Genomic DNA, 21,971 nt, shown 5'->3' with positions numbered 1-21,971 from the left:
TTTGTTTCTCAAATGGATGTATCTAGCACCAACTTGGTGCTAGATACATCCATTTGAGGGACAAGTTTTTTTGGACGGAGGGAATACTTATTTAATCCTCAAAGTAGAGAAAGTGTCACGGGCTGGGGTTGGATTAGACCGGAGGTTGTAGTCGTGGGAGGTCGGAGGGCAAGGGCGGAACTCTCGTCGGCCTATGGTTGGAGGAAGAGGTGAGGAGGGGGCGCCAAGGCGCAGGTGCACGAGGTGAGAAGATAGATTATTTTCTGGTTGTTCTCATTGATCGCAGGGTGGCTATAAGTAGCCTATTACAATGACGTGACAGACTCCAACTCTAGTTGGGTGTTGGCAGGGTAACCTTCTTCGGGACTAAACCTTTCCAACTAAGACCCAGACTCTTTAACCTAAATCTAGAAGGACTCTATAATTAAACTGGGACAGAACTAGGGTGGACAGGGCCCTTGCGCCTATAAATCTGGCCCCACATGACAGAAAGGCTTAAGTTTCAGTGCAGATGAATGATCTACAATGGTGCATATGTATATCAAGACTATTGTGTACCGCAACAAACTGGAAAAACAGCCAAGTACATTGGTATACAATTCTGGTATCTCCTCATAGTCAATCAATTTATCTTCTTAGCAAAACAACTATTTTTTTTGGTGGACAGCACATACCAAATACCAATATGTATGATGCAACCAGAAAACACTTGAATCTTCATAGGAGATCGAACACCTTTACATCACAGCAAGGTAGTAAACAAAATCGAACCACATTTCTACACAAAAATACATACAAGTTGCAGTTCAAGGAAAATAGGGAGTAATCGAGAGAGAATGAGAGACCTTCTGTGGCACGCCGGTGGGGAGACAGTGCTGTAGGAGAGGTCCCAGTCGAAGAAGGCAGGGGCAGCATGTCATAGTCGACGCCAGCAGCAGCAGCTCAGCGGCACGGACGCCGGCAGCACCAGCAGGAGATCCGGTGGACAGCACCACCACCACAGCACCCCTGGAGGTCAGCACCACCACTGGAGGACCCACCACAACCACAACATCACCGAGACCTGAGCAAAATCGAGTCAAAGCACACATTGATAGACTACAAATCTACAGTAGTATTACACACTAGTATGGCTGTTGGTGAATCCCTATTTGCACTTTAGCAGGACTGCTAAATATGGCTATTCTCAAGTCACAAAACAGGGGAAAACTTCTACACACGAGATGAGCAAGACATGGACCTGGCATTCATGTCGCGACGCGGTAGTGGCTCAATCCGCAGCAGCCTGTCCCTGGTTGAAATTGGAGAAGCATGAGTAGATCGGCCTGGTTGTCGCCGCTTAGGCAGAGCATCTACAAATGGTGCTTCTCCCAGAAGGCAAGCCATGCCGCATACACAGCCAGTCAGAGATGAAGCCGCGCCAGGAAGCCTGCACCAGACCAAGATGATGAGATCGTCATCACAATTCAAGATCAAACCCCTCTCTACTACAAACAGGTCATATATTACAACAATGCATAGATTGATACTAGCAAAGAGCATACTTATGCATCAGCGTGCTCTATGTAAGTTTGTGCCAATGACACAGCAGGAAAAAATATAAGTCTCGCAAATGTTCTGCATGCTTCCTTCAGCCAAGCAATATTACTAATCACTATAACGCCAAGGCGCAACCAGCGAAGATGTGCAGAACATGAAAAAACAACCTGAGGGTAGAAAATCCTATGCTATCAGAAAAAAGCAGAAACAAAAAAAAAGGTGATGCCACACAGTAAAGATAATGCGCATGTGCATGGCTGCAAATGCTCCAGATTTGGTTTGTCAGCACAATTATCAAAATTTTACAAGAGCAATGAATCAACGTGGATTTAAATTACTATCTTAGCGGTAAACTCATTAAACACGGTAAATAAATAAAAGGTTGGGATCCCCACTTACTTATATTGTTCCGGTAAGACAAAATACGTTACTTATATTGTTCCAATCTACATCGACACCCACACTGCCCAAACCTTACAGCAAGAGAGAAATCACAGTAGATTTACACAGAATTACCAAACAAACAAATCAAATTACTAAACAAAATGACACCTGTTTGATATTATACATAAGAACTAACTAAACGAATCACAATTAGCAGAACAATCTTTGTTTCTCACATGCACTAGATCTACACAATAACTAACTGACAATCTATATTTTTCTGAAATCAAAGTTGCAGCTAGGATGAGTTAGAACAGGAACACTACCTTGATGACGTCGGCAGTGACGGAGCTGAACAAGGTGCGGCAGGAGCTCCGGTGGACAGCACCACAACCACAGGAAAACCACCGTGACCTGACCAAAATCAGCAGCCGGCCCACAGCATTGTCGTCGGAGAAGAGCGGAAGCAGGAGCTCCGATGGACAAACCACCACCGGAAAGCACCACCACCACTCACCCCGCCAACGGAAAACCACCGTGACCTGACCAAAACCAAAGGACGCATTCAACGCGGATACGTTGCAAGCAGGCGTATACAAGACGGAATCGAGGTTAGGCGGGACGAGAAAGAGAGAAAGCTGCTGCCTTTAAGGCGGAGCTTGGGGTCGTCAAAGCAGCGAGGTCGCCGGGCAGGAGAGAGAGCACGGTCACCGGACGGTGCAGGAGGGAGGCGGAGGCGAGCACCTGGTCATGGAACTGCGCCATGAGGCCCCGCGACGGCTGCTGCTGCAGCTCCGCTAGGGTTTCGGGTTCGGGGGCGCACTAGGTCGGCGGGGAGGACAGCCGGCTTTGGGGAAGTCTGCCGGCCGTGGAGGGGAGGGGGTGGCCGGCGAGGCTGAGCTAGGGTGAGGCTGGTCGGCGGCTCGATGTGGATCGGGGTGGAGAGCGGCGCACGGTAGAGAAAGGGGGCGGTGGGGAGAGAGGGGTGGTGGGCTGCGGGAGAGAGGGTAGGGCGGCGGTGGCCGGAGGTGGGGAAGACGGGTGGCCGGCCGGCGGCGCGAGAGGGGAGCGAGGCGTTGTGGTGGAGGGGAACGAGGGAGCGTCACGAGGGACAGTGACGGTCTGTTGGTGTTCGATGCGCTGGATGATGGGTCTTGGCCAAATTTTCGTCTCGGGCGGGCTAGTAGCATGTCAGGTGAGGTTGGAACAAGAGTTTTCATATAAAAAGAATGATTCTTTGATGGAATTATTATGAATGGGTTATGGGTGCGCCTCTTGTGGATTTCTTCGATTCTACTCCTCCGCCTCAAAGTACTTAACTTTGTACTAACTTTAATATAAAGTTGAGTCACTTATTTTGGGACCGAGGGAGTATGAATGAAGAGGGAAGTATGAGAGCATCTCTAGCAAACCACTTATATCGCGGACCCTTACAGTGAGTATAATGACCACGGAAAACGTGTTTTGAGTATTCTGTTTTACAGTTCAGTCTTGTGGGTCTGTTCGGCTGCAGCCCGCGCTAGCCCTCAAACCAAAAAAACATATATATTAGACAATTTGACCGCAATTCCAACAAATGGCTACAAATTAGAACATAGTTTGCGCGGAAATTAAACATAGTTTCCATCCATGGTCCAAAAGAACCTTATGCAAAAGCCACTACCACCTCCATGACCATCATGACCATCATCATCATTGTCCACCACCCGTCGTCGCTTGGTTCCTTCTCTCCAAGATCTCCCTCCTTACGATATCATGCCATTCTTTGGTAAGGTCATCCATGTCATTGCGGTTCATCGTCATGATATTATTCTCCTACGCAAGAAGCTTGGCCAAGGCCTTGTTCTCCTCGGCAAGGGCACTTTTCTCCTCAATGGCGGCCTTGCGCAACCCCTCTCCTTGAGGAATTGCCCCTTTTCTTGCTTCTCTTGCGCCTTCTTGTTGGCCAACTCCTTCTTTGCCTCCAATATCTTGGCCATCATCAACTCATCTGATTGCACCATGGCATCTATCTTTTGCCTCAAGCTTGATGCCTCCGCTTCTCTCTTGATCTTGTCCTTGACCTTTTTGTTTCCATCGGGCTTGTTTTTGTTTCTTGGGCCATCATCATCTTCATCATCATCATCCAACTTGGTGAGTTAACCTCTCTTCGGCGGGGTTTTTTTGTCAATCAAGTACCACTTGTGATATTTTGAAGAATTTTCCAACAACGCTCTACTATAAATGACTTGTCACTGGAAGTTTTCATGTCCTTTTATCTTTCTTGCGCAATTTTGGGCTACAAAATGAAGACAATGTCAAAGTATGTCACATGCAACCACTCGCATAATCATTTGCACTACTTGGAACGTGAAAACAAACTCACATAATCGGCTTCAACAGTACCACTTGGAGGTGCATTGCGGATTTGCTCCAAGCAACCACTCCAACGGCTATAAATCGGCTTGATCACATCCCAACGACCTTGGAGTGACCTATAGGTGTGTGGCGTCCTCGAGGGATACTTTGTCATCATTCGGAAGAAACTGGTCCTCTATCCTTTGCCAATATTGTTTGGCGGCTTGGTCAGTGTCGGTGCACGCATCAAGATTCTCCTTCCAGAATTTGGTTTGTTGCGTATTGGGACATATTGCACCCATGGTTGAGGGCATCTCCAACGACAACCAGCAAATTTCCTGGATAGAGGTACCAGTCCGCGGATACTAATGCCGGTGACTGCCATCCGACAGTGCTCACATACATTTCAACAACAATTGGAACCAACAGGACAAAAAATGTGCAAACACGGCCGAATTCATTCAAGTTCGATTATAATTTACATAAAAAGGTCGATATTTCAACCGTTTAACAAAAACTAGAAAAAACCTAAACCCTATATCGAACAACCACCTTGTACATGTGGCCATCCTGCCCTGCCGTACCGCCGTCATCGTCCATGTCATTGTCATCGTTGTGGTCTCTCCAGCGGTGGAACATCGTCGGAGGGTCGCAGCGGCCTTGTCCGACGGCTGCCTGCTGCTCGTGGAGGAGCTGCTCCGCCTCCTATTATGTCGTGCGGAGTGCCGCCACGGCCACTACTGACATTGCCTTCGGAGCCCTGGCGGCGGCCTAGCTGTGACCACTCCTCGCCAATCTTGGCGAGCTCGCCATCAAAGTGGTGGCGGCGCCTAGCGGCCATCTCTGCGGTGGTCACGGAGCAGTCGAGCGCCGCTCGTTATTACTATCACATACAATTTTTTATATTTACACTATGTTCCCGTTAGAGCACACAATTCCCAGCACACAATCGTATGCGGTATCACGTGTTTACATAAAGAACCATATGTATAACTTTTAAATCATCACCCACGAGTATTCGCACAACTCATCATGTGTGATGCTCCTAACCATCGCAAACCATTAGTTTATACAAAGTGTTTGCCAATAAACACACACGCTTCTAACAATGCCCCCTGCGCATTACGATTACATATCACACACATAATGTTTGGTCTAAATGTCTGCTCTCTATCACACGCGGTCTACATATTATCATCGTGCCTGATGGATGGGCGGTCGCACACGTTTTGTTTTCTGGCACACGTATATATTTTATTATCGTTTGTGATTCGTGTATCACACACAGTTTGGTCGAATGGTCTCCTATACATGTGTCGTCTTAGGACCTTCCTACATTAGTCTACTGCGCTTGTATCACTGCTGGGTTTTGTTGGGTCTCTGTAACTCCCCTACATTTAGCGGTAATACCGCTCCCTTGAGCGGTAGTACCGCTTGAGCTTTTCCAGAACATAATGGTTGGATCCTCCTATGGCGGACACAGGTGGTGCATGGTTGTCGTCAGCTCATGCCGTAAGGTGTTGGGTTAAGTCTCGCAACGAGCGCAACCCCCGTGTTTAGTTGCCACTATGAGTTTGGAACCCTGAACAGACCACCGGTGTTAAGCCGGAGGAAGGAGAGGATGAGGCGAAGTCATCATGCCCCTTATGCCCTGGGCGACACACGTGCTACAATGGGCGGGACAAAGGGCCGTGATCTCGCGAGGGTGAGCTAACTCCAAAAACCCGTCCTCAATTCGGATTCCAGGTCGTAACTCACCTACATGAAGCAGGAATCGCTAGTACTCGCCGGTCACGTTGGGCTAGTAATCGCTAGTAATTATACGATAGGCCTTTAACAGGCCCAAAGTCACGTTGGGCTGAACTGTTGCCACCTTTATCACGGGTCCTTAGTGGGCTGGATGTCGCGTCGGACCATATATGGCCCTTGGGCAGCACGGGCCATTCCCAGGCCAAAAGACACACCGGGCTGAAATGGGCCCATGTCTACATCGGGCCTCTAACAGGCCGAAATTCACTGGGCTGTAATTGGGCCCAAATATTCGGCGAACAATTAACGGGCCAGATCTGGTTTCGGGCCGTAAATGGGCCTTTATTAAATAGGTTGTTATTGGGCCGGCCCACTAGTACCTGAGTAAGTACTACGGGCCTTTGACTGGGCCGACCTTTTTAACCTATATGGGCCTCTGTTGGGCCCTGCCACGTGTCGACGTATCATAGACATGTCTCCTCCAATGGACGGGCGACATACGGCCCACCGAGGAGCAGACACGTGTTTCCTCCGGCCAATGAGAATTTTACACGTGGAAAATCACCATTGGTCCAAGCTGTTAACGGGTTATCGGATCCAAAACCGGACCCGATAGCTTAATGGCGAGCCGTTATGGTGGATGCCACGTATCGGTCACCCTTGACAAAAGCACTTATATGACGCGCGATTTATCGTCATGGAAGTGGACACTTCTGTGATGATAATTTTGGTAATGTCATGGAACACTTCTACAACAGCACAGGTATGACTATCTTGATTCTGTCATAAATTTGTCGTGGATGTACATGCATGACAGAAAACGTGACCTACTGTGACAAGCACGTACCATCACGGAAGTGTCTTTTTTTGTAGTGTTTCCTTTATCCACCGGAGGGAAAAGGAAGGAGAGGGAGAGGGAGAGGGAAAGGGAAAGGGGGGCGCCGCCCCCTCCCCCTAGTCCAATTCGGACTGCCATGGGCGAGGCGCGCGGATACCCCTTGCAGCCCTCCTCTCTCTCCACTAAGGCCCACTAAGGCCCAACGTTCCCCCGGGGGCTCCGGTAACCCCTCGGTACTCCGGAAAAATACCCGAATATTTACCTCTCGACCATTTCGAGACTCCTCGTCATGCCCGCGATCTCATCCGGGACTCCGAAAAAACTTCGGTCACCAAAACATGTAACTCATAATACAAATCGTCATCGAACGTTAAGCGTGCGGACCCTACGGGTTCGAGAACTATGTAGACAAGACCGAGACACATCTCCGGTCAATAACCAATAGAGGAACTTGGATGCTCATATTGGTTCCCACATATTCTACGAAGATCTTTATCGGTCAAACCGCATGACAACATATATCATTCCCTTTGTCATTGGTATGTTACTTGCCCGAGATTCGATCGACGGTATCTTCATACCTAGTTCAATCTCGTTACTGGCAAGTCTTTTTACTCGTTCCGTAATACATCATCCCGCAACTAACTCATTATTCACATTGCTTGCAAGGCTTAGTATGATGTGCATTACAGAGAGGGCCCAGAGATACCTCTCTGATACTTGGAGTGACAAATCCTAATCTTGATCTATGCCAGCCCAACAAACACCTTCGGAGATACCTGTAGAGCATCTTTATAATCACCTAGTTATGTTGTGACGTTTGATAGTACACAAGGCATTCCTCCGGTATCCAGGAGTTGCATAATCTCATAGTCGAAGGAATATGTATTTGACATGAAGAAAGCAATATCAATAAGCTGAACGATCATTATGCTAAGCTAATAGATGGGTCTTTTCCATCACATCATTCTCCTAATGATGTGATCCCATTCATCAAATGACAACACATGTCTATGGTTAGGAAACTTAACCATCTTTGATTAACGAGCTAGTCTAGAAGAGGCTTACTAGGGACACAGTGTTTTGTCTATGTATACACACATGTATCAAGTTTCCGGTTAATACAATTCTAGCATGAATAATAAACATTTATCATGATATAAGGAAATATAAAATAACAACTTTATTATTGCCTCTAGGGCATATTTCCTTCAGTCTCCCACTTGCACTAGAGTCAATAATCTAGTTCACATCGCCATGTGATTTAACACCAATAATTCACATCTTTATGTGATTAACACCCATAGTTCACATCGCCATGTGACCAACACTCAAAGGATTTACTAGAGTCAATAATCTAGTTCACATCCCTATGTGTTTAACACCCAAAAAGTACTAAGGTGTGATCGTGTTTTTCTTGTGAGAGAAGTTTAGTCAATAGGTCTGCCACATTCAGATCCGTATGTATTTTGCAAATTTCTATGTCTACAATGCTCTGCATGGAGCTACTCTAGCTAATTGCTCCCACTTTAAATATGTATCCAGATTGAGACTAAGAGTCATCCGGATCAGTGTCAAAGCTTGTATCGATGTAACCCTTTACGACGAACTCTTTGTCACCTCCATAACTGAGAAACATTTCCTTAGTCCTCTTTAGTTACCTAAGGATAATTTTGACCACTGTCCAGTGATCTACTCCTGGGCTACTATTGTATCCCCTTGCTAAACTCATGGCAAGGTACACAATAGGTCTGGTATACAACATGGCATACTTTATAAAACCTATGGCTGAGGCATAGGGAATGACTTTCATTCTCTCTCTATCTTCTGCCGTGGTCAAGTTTTGAGTCTTACTCAACTTTATACCTTACAAATCAGGCAAGAACTCCTTCTTTGACTGATACATTTTGAACTCCTTCAAAATCTTATCAAGGTATGTACTCATCGAAAGTCTTATCAAGCGTCTTGATCTATCTCTATAGATCTTGATGCCCAATATGTAAGTAGCTTCACCGAGGTCTTTCTTTGAAAAACTCGTTTCAAACACTCCTTTATGCTTTCCAAAAAATTCTACATTATTTCCGATCAACAATATGTCATTCACATATACTTATCAGAAAGGTTGTAGTGCTCCCACTCACTTTCTTATAAATACAGGCTTCACTTCAAGTCTGTATAAAACTATATGCTTTGACCAACTTATCAAAGCGTATATTCCAACTCCGAGATTCTTGCACCAGTCCATAGATGGATCGCTGGAGTTTGCACACTTTGTTAGCATCTTTAGGATCGACAAAACCTTTTGGTTGCATCATATACAACTCTTCTTTAAGAAATCCATTAAGGAATATAGTTTTGACATCCATTTGCTAGATTTCATAAAATGCGGCAATTGCTAACATGATTCGGACAGACTTAAGCATCGCTACGAGTGAGAAAATCTCATCGTAGTCAACACCTTGAACTTGTCAAAAACCTTTCCCAACAAGTCGAGCTTTGTAGACAGTAATATTACCATCAGCGTCAGTCTTCTTCTTGAAGATCCATTTATTTTCTATGTCTTGCCGATCATCAGGCAAGTCAACCAAAGTCCACACTTTGTTCTCATACATGGATCCCATCTCAGATTTCATGGCCTCAAGCCATTTTGCGGAATCTGGGATCATCATCGCTTCCTCATAGTTCGTAGGTTCGTCATTGTCTAGTAACATGACTTCCAGAACAGGATTACCGTACCACTCTGGAGAGGAATGTGCTCTGGTTGACCTACGAGGTTTGGTAGTAACTTGATCTGAAGTTTCATGATCATTATCATTAGCTTCCTCTCTAGTTGGTGTAGGCATCACGGGAATGGTTTTCTGTGATGAGCTACTTTCCAATTCGAGAGAAGGTACAATTACCTCATCAAGTTCCACTTTCCTCCCACTCACTTCTTTTGAGAGAAACTCCTTCTCTAGAAAGGATCCATTCTTAGCAACAAAGATCTTGCCTTCGGATCTGTGATAGAAGGTGTACCCAACAGTTTATTTTGGGTATCCTATGAAGACACACTTCTCCGATTTGGGTTCAAGCTTATCAGGCTGAAGCCTTTTGACATAAGTGTCGCAACCCCAAACTTTAAGAAACGACAGCTTAGGTTTCTTGCCAAACCACAGTTCATATGGTGTCATCTCAACGGATTTAGACGGTGCCCTATTTAATGTGAATGCAGTTGTCTCTAATGCATAAACCCAAAAGATAGTGGTAAATCGGTAAGAGACATCATAGATCACACCATATCTAATAAAGTACGGTTACGATGTTCGGACACACCATTACGCTGTAGTGTTCCAGGTGGGGTGAGTTGTGAAACTATTCCACATTGTTTTAAATGAAGGCCAAACTCGTAACTCAAATATTAACCTCCGCGATCAGACCGTAGAAACTTTATTTTCTTGTTACGATGGTTCTCCACTTGACTCTGAAATTCCTTGAACTTTCCAAATGTTTCAGATTTGTGTTTCATTCAGTAGATATACCCATATCTGCTCAAATCATCTGTGAAGGTCAGAAAATAACGATACCTGCCGCGTGCCTCAACACTCATCGGACCGCATACATCAGTATGTATTATTTCCAATAAGTCATTGGCTCACTCCATTGTTCCGGAGAACGGAGTTTTAGTCATGTTTCCCATGAGGCATGGTTCGCAAGTATCAAATGATTCATAATCAAGTGATTCCAAAAATCAATCTGTATGGAGTTTCTTCATGCGCTTTACACCAATATGACCTAAACGGCAGTGCCACAAGTATGTTGCACTATCATCATCAACTTTGCATCTTTTGGCATCAATATTATGAATATGTGTATTACTACGATCGAGATTCAATAAACCATTTATGTTGGGTGTATGACCATAGAAGGTTTTATTCATGTAAACAGAACAACAATTATTCTCTGACTTAAATGAATAACCGTATTGCAATAAACATGATCCAATCATATTCATGCTCACCGCAAACACCAAATAACATTTATTTAGGTTCAACACTAATCCCAAAGGTAGAAGGAGTATGCGATGGTGATCTTATCAACCTTGGAATCACTTCCAACACACATCATTACCTTGCCATTAACTAGTCTCTATTCATTTCGCAACTCCTGTTTCGAGTTACTAATCTTAGCAACTGAATCGGCATCAAATACCCTGGGGTTACTATGAACACTAGTAAAGTACACATCAATAACATGTATATCAAATATACCTTTGTTCACTTTGCCATCCTTAATATTCGCCAATTATTTGGGGTAGTTCCACTTCCAGTGACCATTCCCTTTGCAGTAGAAGCACTCAGTTTCAGGCTTAGGTCTAGCTTTGGGCTTCTTCACGGGAGTGGCAACTTGCTTGTTATTCTTCTTGAAGTTCCCTTTCTTTTCCTTTGCCCTTTTTCTTGAAACTAGTGGTCTTGTTAACCATCAACACTTGATGCTCTTTCTTAATTTCTACCTTCGCCGATTTTAGCATCGCGAAGAGCTCGGGAATCGTTTTCGTCATCCTTTGCATATTATAGTTCATCACGAAGTTCCAGTAACTTGGTGATAGTGAGTAGAGAACTTTGTCAATCACTATCTTATCTTGAAGATTAACTCCCACTTGATTCAAGCGATTGTAGTACTAAGACATTCTAAGCACATTCTCACTGGTTGAGCTATTCTCCTCCATCTTGTAGGCAAAGTACTTGTCAGAGGTCTCATACCTCTCGACTCGGGCATGAGTCTGAAATACCAATTTCAGCTCTTGGAAAATCTTATATGCTCCGTGGAGTTCAAAACGTTTTTGAAGTCCCGGTTCTAAGCCGTAAAGCATGGCGCACTAAACTATCAAATAGTCATCATACTGAGATTGCCAAACGTTCATAACGTCTGCATCTGCTTCTGCAATAGGTCCGTCACCTAGCGGTGCATCAAGGACATAATTCTTCTGTGCAGCAATGAGGATAATCCTCAGGTCACGGACTCAGTCTGCATCATTGCTACTATCATCTTTCAACTTATTTTTCTCTAGGAACATATCAAAAATTAACGGGGAGCTACATCGCAAGCTATTTATCTACAACATAGATATGCAAATACTATCAGGACTAAGTTCATGATAAATTAAGTTCAATTAATCATATTACTTAAGAACTCCCACTTAATAGACATCCCTCGAGTCATCTAAATGATCACGTGATCCAAATCAACTAAACCATGTCCGATCATCACGTGAGATGGAGTAGTCTTCAATGGTGAAGATCTCTATGTTGATCATATCTACTATATGATTCACGTTCGACCTTTCGGTCTCCAGTGTTCCGAGGCCATGTCTGTACGTGCTAGGCTCGTCAAGTTTCATCCGAGTATTCCACATGTGCAAAACGGTCTTGCACCCGTTGTATGTGAACGTAGAGCCTATCACACCCGATCATCACGTGGTGTCTCAGCACGAAGAACTTTCGCAACGGTGCATACTCAGGGAGAACACTTATACCTTGAAATTTTGTTAAGGGACCATCTTATAATGCTACCGCCATACTAAGCAAAATAAGATGCATAAAAGATAAACATCACATGCAATCAAAATATGTGACATGATATGGCCATCATCATCTTGTGCCTTTGATCTCCATATCCAAAGCACTGTCATGATCTCCATCGTCACCGGCTTGACACCTTGATCTCCATCATAGCGTCGTGGTCGTCTCGCCAACTATTGCTTCTACAACTATCGCTAACGCATAGTGATAAAGTAAAGCAATTACATGGCGTTTGCATGTCATACAATAAAGCGACAACCATAAGGCTCCTGCTAGTTGCCAATAACTTTTACAAAACATGATCATCTCATACAACAACTTATATCACATCATGTCTTGACCATATCACACCACAACATGCCCTGCAAAAACAAGTTAGACATCCTCTACTTTGTTGTTGCAAGTTTTACGTGGCTGCTATGGGCTTCTAGCAAGAACCGTTCTTACCTATGCATCAAAACCACAATGGTGATTTATCAAGTTTGATGTTTTAACCTTCAACAAGGACTGGCCGTAGTCAAATTCGATTCAACTAAAGTAGGAGAAACAGACACCTGCCAGCCACCTTTATGCAAATCTAGTTGCATGTCTGTCGGTGGAACCGGTCTCATGAACGTGGTAATGTAAGGTTGGTCTGGGCCGCTTCATCCAACAATACCGCCGAATCAAAATAAGACATTGGTGGTAAGCAGTATGACCATCACCGCCCACAAATCTTTGTGTTTTACTTGTGCATATCATCTACACATAGACCTGGCTCGGATGGCACTGTTGGGGAACGTAGCGTGCAATTTCAAAAAAAAAATCCTACGATCACGCAAGATCTATCTAGGAGATGCATAGCAACAAGAGGGGGAGAGTGTGTCCATGTACCCTGGTAGACCAAAAGCGGAAGCGTTAGGTTAACGCGGTTGATATAGTCGAACGTCTTCACGATCCAACCGATCCAAGTACCGAACGTACGGCACCTCCGTGTTCAGCACACGTTCAGCTCGATGACGTCCCTCAAACTCTTGATCCAGCAGAGGGTCGAGGGAGAGTTCTGTCAGCACGATGGCGTGGTGACAGTGATGGTGATGTGATTCGCGCAGGGCTTCGCCTATGCGCTACGACGCTATGACTGGAGGCGTAAAGTGTGGAGGGGGGCACCACACACGGCTAAGAGAACAATTGATGTGCCTTTGGGGTGCCCCCCGCCCCCGTATATAAATGAGGGGAGAGGAGGCCGGCGGCCAGGAGGGGCGTGCCATGGGGGAGTCCTACTAGGACTCCACTTCTAGTAGGATTTGGCCCCCCCTTTTCCTTTCTCCACCGGAGGGAAAAGTAGGGAGAGGGAGAGGGAGAGGGAAAGGGAAAGGGGGGCGCCGCCCCTCCCCCTAGTCGAATTCGGACTGCCATGGGGGGGGGCGGCCACCCCTTGCGGCCCTCCTCTCTCTCCACTAAGGCCCAATATTTCCCCCGGGGGGTTCCGGTAACCCTCGATACTCTGGTAAAATACTCGAACCACTCGAAACCATTCCGATGTCTGAATACTACCTTCCAATATATGATTCTTTACCTCTCGACCATTTCGAAACTCCTCGTCATGTCCGTGATCTCATCCGGGACTCCGAACAAACTTCGGTCACCAAAACATATAACTCATAATACAAATCGTCATCGAACTTTAAGCGTGCGGACCCTATGGGTTCGAGAACTATGTAGACATGACCGAGATACATCTGCGGTCAATAGCCAATAGAGGAACCTGGATGCTTATATTGGTTCTCACATATTCTACGAAGATCTTTAACGGTCAAACCGCATGACAACATACGTCATTCCCTTTGTCATCGGTATGTTACTTGCCCGAGATTCGATCGTCGGTATCTTCATTCCTAGTTCAATCTCGTTACCGGCAAGCACTACTAGGAAAACCCTTACCAGTAGCGCTGTTTTTTTGCTATTAGTAGCGCGAGAAGGCGCGCTACTGCTACGACGCTACAGCTATTTTTTAGCAGTAGCGCCTGTTTGGCCCAGCGCTACTGGTATCTGAAGCTAGCTGTAGCGCGCATCCCCCCAGCGCTACTGATAGATATCTATAGCGCGGGCAAGTAGCCAGCGCTACTGTTACTTGAGTGCTACAGGTAATCTTTACCCCCACGCCACTGCTAACTTTTGTATTTTTGTGTGTGTTTTTGGCTGTGTACACAATTAAACAGATCCACCGTTTTTATAATAACATGCATATTCATTGAAAAGCAAGTGAGTCATCGATGAGCCAAAGTTATTAGAAGTCTCGACATGTCTCAAGTATCTCATCATCATCAATCATGGTCGAACACATGTCTCGAAATAGCATTACAAGTCATTACAAGTTCTCAATACATGCAACTACATGGTCACATACTCATGTTTCATCATCTATGTAGACTATGATATGACCGCATAGAAGATAAGAGCGATCACGATGATCAAAAGCGGTATTATGTAGTAGTTTTTGCAGCGGCGCTTGTTCTGAATCCCCTGTTGTGCTATGAATCTCAAGTAACTAGCTTCGGCTTCCGCTCTGCTATGAAACCCTTTCTGGCTTCCGCCAGAAAAGCCAGAGACTTGGGCCTGACACTCTGGCCAATCATCATACACACCCGGAACATTCCCTACATACACGGCATACCACTTCCTCGCCATCGTTGATCTATATACCTGTCAGAGATGCACATATATATATATATGAAATAGAAGCAACATATATAGTAAACATAGTTAACAAATTTCATTGTACCGAAAGTAATTAACTAGAGCGCGGCACCATACGTCTAATAGTTTTGTCGTACACTGAGAAATTCGAAGTTTCGTCGTACAGAAAGTAACAAGTAACTAAACAAACAAATTGTTTTTAAGCTATGCACTCTTCCCATCTGTCCATATCCGGAAGGGTGGACCCAAGCTTAGTGAAAGGCGTCATGTCCTGACGCTAGGCAATGCGGGTTTGGACGTCAGCTCGTGATATTGGGCCACCATAGAACATCCCATTCTCTTCGAGGACATCTTTCATGATGACGGACGCAATTTCCTACTGGATCCGGTAGAAATCATTTCGAAGTTGATTATCCGGCACGGCTCCAAAGGCTTCGGCCCATCTCTAGATATGGGTATTGGATGAAGATTTCATGCAAAGTGATTGCACATCCCTACTGTACTCCATCATTAGAGGGATGACATAGAATCCATCATTGTCACTTCTTGCCGGTTACTGGATGCAACAGAAGTCAGTCTTGTGGCCGAAACAAAGCCCGGCCTTATTTCTTTTTTTGCATTGGATGTAGCCACCCCGCATGCTGAAGCCCAGCATAGCTATGTCCAGAACATACTTTATGTGTGTGTAATCTTTCTTGTGTATGTTCTTCGACGGGTCCAAATATAGAGCGCGGGAGTAACGCGGGTAAAGAACGATGAGAACGGCACGACACCCCCCGCTGCGCAAAATACACGATCAAGTTAGCCTCCATGCGTGCAAAGTAACTATTGAAATGCACGTATGTGTTCTAGTGCTATCCGCGGAGGACTTACCTAGGATGATAAGGTAGGAGAATCGTTTCTTTGTCCTTATTGCTGACCAAGAATTCTTCGATGTACTTACTCGCATATTGACGGTTGGCGTCGTTCATTGACAAGAAGCCCGCATGCATGTAGTATGGGTCCGCGACCGCAAGACCGGTGACTTGCTCTCTCCTGACGATGTAGTTCATGTGCAGCGCATACAGGCGGACAAACGTAAAATCGAGTGTCCTCATTTGAAACATCTGGAAGATGTAATCAAACCTCAGGAAGAAGAGTGGACATACATCTTGCAACTGCTCGGCACATGAACCGTATAAAGTGGGTATCCTGGATCATCCGAGGCGAGGAGGCTTCTCTCTGTCGAAAGCACATGGTCATGGAGTCTCCTGAGATCCCCTGCTATGGCAGCTAGTGCATTCGCCGGTACCATTGGCTCTCCGGCGACATGGATTAATGGCGCATGTTTCATCGGTACACGGTCAACCTTGGTCTAAGGCGGCTGGCTGCTAGAACCAACATTGCCAGCTTTATTGGATTTTCTCGCCGCCGGTCTCTTCCTCTGCTTCTTCTTGGTGGGCTCAGGTGCTGGTGGGTCTGTCAGACCCTCCCTGAGCACCACCCCTAGTCGAGGATTGCATGAACAAAGACTTCTTGCACTCCCGGGGACGTTCCGGCTCTGGTACATGCATCTCATATTCATATGGTTGACTCATTGATACTTTGTTGTCAAAGGCAGTATTGAAATACTGGTTAGGGTCATCGGCCTCCTCCATGTCATGATCCGTATCCTCTTCCATGGGGCAGATGGCATCATCCGCCGGAACGGTTGGCCCTCCTTCCTCATGTCTCTCGATCTCAGCAAGCAGCACAGACGTTGGTTGTACTTGTGTAGGTGGTGTTGTGGTCATACCTTCCTGAGGTCCCGTTGGTGTGCTCCCGGCCACCTCGCCACGAAGAAGATTTTTCGGCCACAAGGTCGGCCAATTTTTGCATTGGCCAAGCTGCGTGGGGGTCTCGTCATCCTCTCCATTGGTTTGTATCGGACGAGGGAAACCCTCGTAGCCCGCTTTCACACTCGCCATGGAGACCCTTAAGGCGTTATCAGGCATCTGCTGGCGGTGAAACAATCGATCCTTAGGCTTGACTATAGTACCCTTCCCCACATCCACCAACCCGTGGTAAAGGAGGGTGCACGGATTGGAGTCGGCCTACAAAGACATATACGTGCAGCGTCAGAAATCCAAAAAGAACGGCAATTGAAGATTAAATAATTAGTTGAGTTGATGAAGGTGCGACGCATATTTACTGTGAGGGTGTCGAGCTCAGCCAATGTTGACGGCCCGACATTCAAGCCAGAGACAGAGCTAGGGCTGTTGTGAGAGCTGGGTGCAGGAGCAGGTGCTGGAGCAGGTGCGGGTGCGGTTGCCATAGTAGGTACGGGTATGGGTGCGGTGTTCATTGAGTTGCTCCCGGTGAAGCTGGGCGTGGGAAAATCACTTGGTGGCGCGTTTGGATTTTGTTGCACCCATGTGACCACTGTTGGAATCTAGCTTGTAAAGGCAGCCACCATGTCATGTCTACAGGCAGCGATTATCTCAGCTTTGGTCTCAGCTTTTGCTTTCTCCATCGCCCGCGCCACCTTCTCGTCGATAGTCACTTGACTGGACTTCTTTCTCTGTCTTTTGGCCTCGGGGTCCTCATTATAATAGTACTTCCACGTGACGCCATCCCCGGCGCCGTGCACACGTCCATATTGCGGTCGCTCGCCGGGCGGGTGTCCCATCATTATGTTCATGGCCCGGTTGCAAGGAGTGTCCCACTTGTACTTCGCCGACGACTGAGTCGACGAGTCACTTTCGGCCGCAAGCTTGTGTTGCTCTCTCTGCAAAATGGACCGTGAATCATTTACGAATGTGACTAGAATGTAGTAGATTTCATTGATTAGAAGCTAATATGTAAGGTGGTAAAAGGATAATTACCAGTATTCTCATGAATTTCCTAGTCGGCCCGTCGGTGAAGAAAATCTTTTTTGGGGGTCCCAAGAGAATCGGGCCCTGATGAAGTCGTGCTCCTGCTGGTCGGTGAACTCAGCCAATGGGTCTGGGATCCCCTGCCATTCACGTTCTGCGTCCTCCTTAGCCCACACGGGACTCTTTCCCATGTAACCACGACTTCCAAGGCGGTGGTTCCCCATGTTCTTTGCCTGCAGCTACTTGCCTCTCTCCGACCTGGCCTTGGAAGCTTCTTCATTGCAAGTCTCCTTGAACTTTTCAAAGTCCTCTATCGTAATTTTCGAATTGTCTGCAACAATCTCGGCGTAGGTTTCATAGTCTACTTCAATCGCCTTTTTCACCCTAGTTTTCCAAGCGCTCAATGCGTTGTTGAACTTCCGTAGGGCTTTGTTGTTGATTTTTTTCATGGCATCATCATCCCATGGGTCGACATCGTCATTCCGACCGGGGAACAGGAATCTTGCGTGCAACCTAGTTAGGAGCAGCTTCTTCAAATTTTGATTCTTCCATATTTTCGTGGTGTTGATGTTAGCTGTATCCCGTAGGATGCATGCTAGTTGGTTGCCGTAACACGCTGCCACTTCCCGCAGCTCTATTGGATCGAACTCGCCAGGGTGCACCGCCGTGACCACCAGTCTTCCGGTGCCGAGCTCATTTGGGCGTCGTGTCCTCTTTTCCTTCTTTCCCTCACTGGCTTGGGAGGTCCCACCTTCCGTGTTGTAGTTAGGAACATCATCAGCGCCATTCTCAGTGCCGGTGTCGTTGGTGGCATCAGTGTCGGCGCCAGCGCCACCACCGTGGTCATCCGTCATGACAAGGGGGTCCGGACACCTAGCTTGCTGTCTCTCCCGATCTTCCAGAAAGTCGAGGTAGGCGTGTGCTCGACCTAATTGGGACTGAGAACCTCCGGCCTCATCGGTGTCGGTCATGTTTCCTAGGGTTCAATGTCGTAGTCGTTTAATTATCGAGCTTTATATAATAAAGTGAATAATGAAAAAAAGTGACCTTTGGTTTGCCGGAAATGTCGTTTCATTCCCGTCGCGACAAATCTCGAGCACTCGATATGTCCAACTTTCTAGCACAAGTCATGCCGAAATTCACGGAAAATTTCGGCATGACCTTTGCTAGAAAGTGCACATATAGAGCACCTGAAATTTGCCAGAATGGAAATGAATCAACATTTCCGGCAAAACATAGGTTACTCGCAATCGGGAAATGAGTCAACAACCAAATTTATCGCTATCGTGGTAGCAACAGAGCAGTCATAATCAAAGCAGCATGATCATGCACACTTGTCTTTGGCCAATCTAGGTACCACACAGCCAGTAGTTATGTCACTGTCAGTGCGAGAAGTTAACTAGTGATGCTACTTTAGCATTTCTTAAGAGGATTTAACAGTAGCATTCCTTAAGAGGATTTAACAGTAGCATTTCCTAAGAGGAGCAGAGCAAGTGTAATGAAGCAATGAAGCAAGTGTAGAAGATGCAATATGTACAGAAGATGCAATATTGATGATGATGGCATCCAGATCTTGAGGTAGAGGGGGGCGGGAGAGGGATGCACCTTGCTGCCAGAGGAGCCAAGCACCTTGCGTCCGGCGTCCTTCTCCTCCTTGCCGAGCACCTTGCTTCCGGAGGAGCCAAACCTGCTGCAGAGAACACGTACGGCCGGTAAGAGAGAGAGAGAGAGAGAGAGAGAGAGAGAGAGAGAGAGAGAGAGAGTGCTGGGGGGAGGGGCGCCGGCCGGTGGAGGGGAGAACTCGGGGGAGAGGGGCGGCACGGGGGGAGGGGCTGGGCCGGCGGGTGGACCTATGGGGACGGGGCGGCAAGGGGGGAGGGAGTGTCGGGGCAGCGCGCGTCGACAGCAGCGTGGGCGGGCGCGGCGTCAGGGTCTGGTGCGGCGTCGGCGGCGGGGGAGGGGCGACACAGAGAAAGGGGATCGATCGGATCGAGCAAGAGTGAGACAAAGGAAAGAGATGGGTGCAGTGGCTCTGTATACGCAACTTAGCTATAGCGCGTCTTGGCAAAACGCGCTATAGCTAACTTAGCTATAGCACGGCTCTAGCAAAAACACGCTACTGCTAACTTTTTATTTTTCTTTTTTCTTTTTTCTTTTTCTTAGCTATAGCGCTGCCCTAGAGAAAACGCGCTACTGCTAACTTTTTCTTTTTATTTTTTTGTTCTTTTTCATATTCCACAAACTTTCTTCCTTTTTATTTTATTTATATTTCTCTTTTTATTTTTATTATTCTTTTTCTTTTTATTTTTCATATTCCACAAACTTCCTTTTTCTTTTTCTTTTTCTTTTTCTTTCATTTGCACTTTTCTTTTTCTTATCTTTCATTTGCATTTGTACAAAGTTTGTATAGAAGGGGTATATATAGCTCTAGCTAGCTAGGGTTTAATTTGGTCTGTCGTTGGAGCAATACCACTGTTACCCTCCGAATAATCATTAGTATAATATATATTACATCATTCACTACTAGAAAAAGGCTTACTAGTGGCGCACCAGTTTTGCCTACTAATGGCGCACTACTGGTGCGCCACTAGCATCACGCCACTAGTAATTTTTACTAATGGCGCACCGCTGGTGCGTCATTAGTATCTGGTACTCTAATGGCGCACCGGGCAGTGCGCCATTAGTATAGGCCACGGTGCGCCATTAATATGCCTCCCAGGGGGCCATATATACCCATGTGCTTTGCCATACTAATGGCGCACTGCAGTGTGATGTGCCATTAGTATCCTTCGGCATACTAATGGCGCACTGCTGGGTGATGCGCCATTAGTACCCTCTGGCATACTAATGGCGCACTGCTCTGAGATGCGCCATTAGTATCCTTTGGCATACTAATGGTGCACGTTGGTGTGATGCGCCATTAGTATGTATATTAGGGATTTTTTTCCAGCAAACTCAAGGGCCTCTCGGGGTACCTGCAAATTCATCACGACACAATGGTCGGAGACAAAACCCAGCAAACTAGCAAAGTTACTGACGTGTTTACAGAAATTGTTTTCTGTAAAAGATGATCATCATCTTTGCAAGTCTTTCTCAATGTGATCACAAGTAATTCAGAGGCATCACAATAAAGCAACACCCTGCACTAGCCTAAAAACAAGTGAAGTTTCACCCATATAAGAACAACTTTATAAAATCAGAGAAGTTGCTAAATTTTTTGTATCCTTCATACACACTGGAGTACAATGCTTTATAATGTTCCATCATCATTATAGAAATCCAAGAAACACATGGTCTTGAGGATATTCTTTATGACTGATTATTTCAATTTTACATGCAGATTTTGACCAAAAAACACATGGTCTTTTTAACAGTTTTCAGTTTGGACAGAATACTGAAAACTACAGTTTGGACATAATTCCAAACACTTTGGTCTTCTAGTTACAAAACAAAACCGACATAATTCTAGATGCCATAACTGAATTTTTTTACAGTAGCTCAAGTTTTTGACAGTAGCTCCTCACTGTCTGTCGCCTGCAACACTTTTTATGCTAGCAGCTCAAGTTTGTGCCATTGGAGCAAATAAGTGGCCAGATGTATATGATTGCACCACTTGATCTGCACTTCTCTATATTATATGATGTACTGAAGAACTTGAGCAAAAAAAATTGTATATGATGATTCTAAGAAAAGGGAAAAGGAGTATCAAGAATAGATTCACATGTCTGGCTGTTAGCCATTACAAACTTAAATTTATCTATTTCTGTATCTCACAAACTATCATAAATGAATAATAGTATTATAGTTCAGCTATTCCATGGAATAATGGGCTTAAGATTAATGAACCAACAGATGCCCTAATGGAAGTAATAACAACATGACAGCAAACAACCAACAAACATGATGGGCAGGCCAAATACTCATGTCACTTCCATTAGGGCATCATCTTCCTACAACTACTCATCTTCAGCAGCACAGGGTAATTCATGGTTTCAACTAACAGTTCTACTGCCTGTGTGTGTGCGTGTACTAAATTAAATTAAATCAGTAGTA

General features: G+C 45.7%; 1 long non-coding RNA gene across 1 annotated transcript; it reads right to left on the bottom strand.

Annotated features, from left to right (window-relative positions):
* Positions 1–588: 588 nt before the first annotated feature.
* On the bottom strand, positions 589–3,061 carry LOC120967943 (uncharacterized). Its single transcript, XR_012189519.1, has 3 exons — positions 2,250–3,061; positions 1,241–1,429; positions 589–1,063 (listed from the first exon to the last, which is right to left on the bottom strand). It is a non-coding gene; the product is annotated as an uncharacterized lncRNA (long non-coding RNA).
* Between the last annotated feature and the right edge of the window lie 18,910 nt (positions 3,062–21,971).

This window comes from Aegilops tauschii, chromosome 7 (assembly GCF_002575655.3).
Source record: "Aegilops tauschii subsp. strangulata cultivar AL8/78 chromosome 7, Aet v6.0, whole genome shotgun sequence".
NCBI lineage: Eukaryota > Viridiplantae > Streptophyta > Magnoliopsida > Poales > Poaceae > Aegilops > Aegilops tauschii.
Note: the sequence above shows the minus strand (reverse complement) of the source record. Positions and strands in the feature narration are given on the sequence as shown.